Consider the following 6,000-nt stretch of genomic DNA (forward strand, 5'->3'; position numbering starts at 1 on the left):
ATATTAGAAGCTCAATACACAACAATTTAACAAATTAACAAAATTCAAATACTTTCATTGTAAAAAAATATGTAGGAACAACTTTGATACTTCTTCCCAGGGATTAGTAGCTCTAACACGTCTACTTTAGTACCTACACCCATAGCTCAAATTGATATCAACTTGATTCGAGATAATAATAGTGATATCTTAAAGAATTGGAATAAATTGCATACTACAAAAAAGTTTGTAGCTGCATTGAAGCATTCTAATATTCTTGTAAATACCAACAACCCTTCTAATATCCTTGTAAGTACAATATTAGCATCATGTTGCTTCATTTTCTAATTTTATATCATTCCTATAACTGAATTCTGTTAAACCATGTCATCCTATACCAAAAAACACACTTCTCTACGAATTGCACACTCAAACTCCTCAGTTAAAGGAAAACCAACCTATTACAAATATTCAAACCAAGCTACACCATTTATAGCCTTGGTGCCTTGGAAATACAATTCACATTTCTCAAAATATTGAATGGCGACAACCATTTATTGAACTTGCAGAATTTTCTTCATATACTTGTGCTGACAAAACAATCTACATAAAATGGATTGGTAAAAGATCTCTCTCTTTTGATGTCAAAGTACTTGATTAGGCAACATTGAGATCTCCACCATTGGTTTTCTTCTTGATTACTCAAGTTTTGCAAATAGTAAGTTAGATGTAACGCCATGCATATGCATGATAGTTTTTGTGTATTCATTACTTTAGATGCATTTATTAAATAATTGTAAAGTTGAAATATTGCATAGCATATCTTTTTCTAATGCTCTAACATGGCATCGTCTGTAGTGCAACCAAAATGCACCAAAGTAAAACGTAAATAAAATATACTTTAAAAAACACATTGTATGTGGGTCCATTCTAGTTTCCTCATAGCTTGGGATGTGTGGATACATGCAATCATATGGGCTTGGGGGTGTGTGTGTCATATGCATGTCATGTATATACATATTCTAGGTGTCAATATGCCAAAGTTTTAAATCTGAAATCCCTCCGTAATGTCTTCCTTATAATTTAATAAGTTGTCATTGATGTCACTAAAAGGGGTAAATATAAATGTTATATGACATTTTAGGTTAAGACTATGAGAAGGATATAGGGCTTTGAGTGAGGTATTAAGTGAGTTTGAAACAAAATATTTGCAGGGTAAATTTGTTTCATAAGGACACATGGGAGGTCCATTGATGAGGAGGGAACAAATAATTTATCAACTAATCCTGCAAGAGGCAATCTATGAATTTGAATTCGGGGATTGTGGTTGGTTAGACTACTTTTTGAAGTTGAATGGGTTTATTAATGAAATTCCTATGATTTTTCTTAGACATTTAACAATGGTGATGCAATGGTGAAGTATTTGAAGGTTACTACCTTACAGGAGAAGATTATTGAAGTTTTAGGGTTGCGTGTTGTAGGAGAACCCTACCTTGAAAGTAAAGATGTTAGAACAACTAAATAAGAGTTTACCAGGTATGGGAATCCTCATCTTGAAGTAGATAAAAAGGGAAAATGAGGCTTTCTTTACCAGAAAAATAGAAATATGTTGTGGTTTATATTTTCAGATATATTACATGTGGGGGTCGACAATCATGTCTACACTATGTACACTTCAAGCTTCTGAGCCACACGTGACATGTAAGGTGAATGAATGTCTCCAATGTGCTATATTACTTGCTGTCAATCATGGCGACTAAGACATAGAAAGGAAAGGAAAAGTTTGTGTTTCATTACTATTTCATTAAGTTGCTTGTTAAAAGGTCTTTAGAAGATGTGGCTTAGATGTCATGGGATGAGTTTTTCAAAATGAAAAAGTTTAGAGCAGTGAATGCATGTATCAGAGGTCAACCCTTGACTCGTAGGGTTTGTGGGGAGGCAACAATTACAAAATTCACTCGAAGGGCTTCAACTTCTAGGGTGGTTCCTAGGATAAACCCTCCTTTAGCCGAAATAAGTTCACCAAAATATTTGTAGAAAGATGTAAATAGTCTATGTTTAGACCATAATGAGGACATTTTCCATAAATTGATAGTTTACATTAGGCAACAGTAGTAAGGGAGAAAAAAAAAGTGAAAAAGACTTAAGGATGAAAACGGAAAGGCTAAAATAAAAAACAATGTAGAGGAAATCGCTAGCCCTAAAAAATAGAAAACTTGGGATGAAGAACCTCTTGTAGCCATTAAGAATAGCAAAAATGCTTCCTAAAAAGTCTAAGACAACAAAAACTATGGCGAAATCAACCCAGAGGAGATTCATAGGCTCAAGGGTAAACTTAGTAATAGACAAAATCTATCACAACTAGGATGAACATCCAAATTGAATCTCTAGACTTTGTTTATACCACTTCTAGTGAAGAAGAAAGGACAATCCATAACATACCTCTTAGGGGAAGCCCCAAATTGACCTCCTGATATGAGAAACATGATATAAGCCAATGATGCCTACACAAGAATCCAAGGAGGGTGATGAACAAATATCTCATAAAAGAGAGTTTCCCCATGAAGAAGAGGGGTTGTTGATGGAAGAAATCTTGAAACAAGAGAATTTTGGATTAGCAAGGCTTGTTGCTACAAATGAGCAAGTGACACATGGATAAATAGAACAAAGACAATTCCTAGTAGGTATTAATTGATCCACTACTTTCTCATGGGCATCAATAACCCTAGATTTATGGAAAGATGGAACAAAGAATAGCATAGGTTGTAGGGAGTGACTAAAAAAAAAGACATGAAGATTGAAGGAAAGAATGCAAAACCTACTGCATTAACAAGTAAGGTAAACAATGTGATGACCTTAGTGCCACAAATTTTAGAATGTAGAACTCCCCTAAGGTTATATGCATTGCATCTCAAGGAAATTTGTCTTGTTTTTTCATTGTTAAGAGTAGTATCTAATTTAAACCTTTCTATAGAGAATCCACAAGACTTCATCCAAGCTTACCAGTCTTCCCCAACATAAACTAAAAAGTTACTTTATGAATTATATTTGCATAACTATGTTGTTCCTAATGATTATAGGTTGAATGCATTAATGAATATGAGAGACGTTAATTTAAGGGCACTGATTTCTTGGATTCAAAATGAAAATAGTTGTGGGTAACAATTCATAGCACACAGAGCTAGAGAGATCCATACCCCTTTATCATTAAGAGCAGAATAAGGTGAACCCACATTCTCTACACTTGGCACAAATTTTTCAACATAGCTTAATCCAAATAGCAAATACTAGTTGCAAGAAAAAAAGCCTTTTAGAAATTGGAATAGGTAGCTACAACATTAAGAGGAACAATGATGAAATAAAGATAGAATAGGTTACTTGATAAGTTGAAGCAAACCAAACTTTATTCCTTGTAGAACTTTTATAAAGCCATTATTAGGAGGGTGTTGAAAAATCCTCTATAGGTTATTGAAGACGATTTTGAGTATGGTTGTCATTGCTGGCAAAACATAAAAGAGTAAAAGACCACTATTTGAGAAGTCAAGTCAATAGGTAAACAAGTTAAGCAAATAGGTGGAAAAAGATATTATTGAAAAATAACAAACACTATCAGAAAAGACAAGAAGGAGAATGTTATTGGAAGACTAGAACACTATTGGTACAAAGGTTAGTAAGAGCCTAATCGATACAAAGGAATAATATCAAAGGAGCACTATTTGTGAACAACAAAATGAATGAATAGGTTAAAGCAAGAACAATTTGGTAAAATAGAAGAGCAATCACCAAGGAACAAGATTTGTTGAGTTTGGACAAAAAATGAAATGAAGAAAACGAGTTAAAGAATAAGGGGAAATAACTTATGGAGAAATGTGAAAAGATTTATGTGATGAATTTGAGGAAGGTTTAGCAAATGTAAGTAAAGTTAGTTTTATTGGGGATAACAAAACAAGATTTGTGTATGACACCCAAGGTTAAAACAGTTTATGGAAGATTCGAGAGGAAGTATCATGCAACTCTAATTAGGTTTAGGCAAGAATGGAATGAAAAGGATGAGGAATAATATACAAGTGATCAAGCAGAGAGGTTAGAAGAAGTTGTTGAAGGATGCCAAAAAGAGTAAGATAAATGTCATAGTTTCAAAATCATGGAGCAATCATAGAGTAGAGAAGTCACCGAGAAAAGGAAGAGCTTAAAGGACCTAACAAGCTTTAGGAAGAAACAATCTTAGGTCAAACATCTTGTTGATTCAATACTAACAGTTTAGCAATAAGATTGTGAAATCCTTTAACCAAGTAGTCTTTAAGATGACTCAAAAGTTCTATTCGAAACTTATTATAAATCCCTTAACAAGTTGAACATTGATAAGTAGGAAATATTTCTATAGCAAGTCAAATTGTGATATTGCTATTGGGATTTAACTATGTCTTTTTTGAGTCAAACTCATTGACTCATGTTTCATAAGGTGAACACTGCATAAGTAGGATAAAATCGCTTAACAGAGTAATCTTTTATAGCACTGTAGATACTTTTTACAGGGTATCAACAAATCCCAATAGGGTGAAGTAATTCATAAGATGACATTATTGTAAGCTCTTAATAGAACACCTTATTACTGCAATGATGAGTTTGGCACCATCCTCATCGTAGTTTTCCCCTCTAACCAAGGGTTTCTGCCAGACCAAAATACCGAGTTATGTGTTTTGTGTGTGATTACTTATGTTACATATTCATTAGTTCGATAGATTTACATTTCCGTAATAGGTAACAAGCTATTTCATAAGGGTAAGTTTATCAGTTTATGGTTAAAAGGTTAAATAGGTGAAAAATTGTGCAGTATTGATTCATCCTCATCTTAGGTACCTTACCTAAATCTTTCCAGCAATTGGTATTAGAACTAATTATTCTAGAGCAAAATTTTGACAACTTGAGAGTAGACATGGGATAATGGAAAGTTACAAGTATCAGAAGCAATTAGAAGAAGCCCTAAAAGATGCTAATGAGCATATACAAGATTTGAAAAACAAACTGAAGACCTCATTTGCAAAAATGAAGTCTTTGTCAGGATTGCTACCAATAAGCCTTAATGACCTTGAAAAAACATCTGTAGGAAGTATTAATTGATATGAAGCTGATGTTGCTATTACAGACCTATTGAGCAAGAACAAAGCACTGCTTGAGGAGATTGCTCAAATGAAGATAGAACAAGAAGGTCAAACCTTAAGGATGACTAAAGTATTGGAAAAGATGAGAGCTGCTAAAAGTGCCAAAGAAATCCTTGAATAAGAAAATAGAAATGCTAAAGAGAAATTCAGAGACAAAGATTTACTCCTGCATAGACAACAACATGAGATCCAAGTATGAAATGAACAGTCAGAAGGGATAGGTGATAAAAATCTACAACTACAAGTAGAAAATCAGAAATTGAAGTAAGAGAGAAAAACTAAAGAACAATCTGAAATTTGAGAAGGAAATCAATGAGAGACTCAAAAAGTTTGAACAAAGCACATTGAAGATTGATGCTTAACTTAAGGGTTAGAGAAAACTCAGTGATACAACTGGACTAGGATATACCAGTAACAACAAATTTGAAGTTGGAGAATCATCAAAATCTAAAGCCAAGCAACATGGACAAATCCATGAAGAATCCAACAACATGCAAGATAAGAAACCCTATAAGCCTACCTATTACAATTGTGGAAAATTGGGTTATACTAAAAATGTTTGTAGAAGTAGACAAGTGAATACTTCAAGAAGCACATCTTTTAATGGTCATTTCTATAATTGCAATAAGTACGATCATAAAGCCTATGAGTGTAGATCTAGAACAATCAATATGACATCTAAGAAAAGCTTTGTTGGATACTTTTATAAATATAATTACTATGGACATAAAGCTAAGGAATGCATAATCAAGATGCCACCAATAAGGAAGTTAATCAAATCAATAAACTATATGAGAAAATGAGGTAATAATCCTATTATATATTTTAAATGTGGAAAAGTAGGACATTTTACATTAGA

Source organism: Cupressus sempervirens, chromosome 9 (assembly GCF_028749045.1).
Source record: "Cupressus sempervirens isolate cs-2001-9-10 chromosome 9, ASM2874904v1, whole genome shotgun sequence".
In the NCBI taxonomy this organism is placed as follows: domain Eukaryota; kingdom Viridiplantae; phylum Streptophyta; class Pinopsida; order Cupressales; family Cupressaceae; genus Cupressus; species Cupressus sempervirens.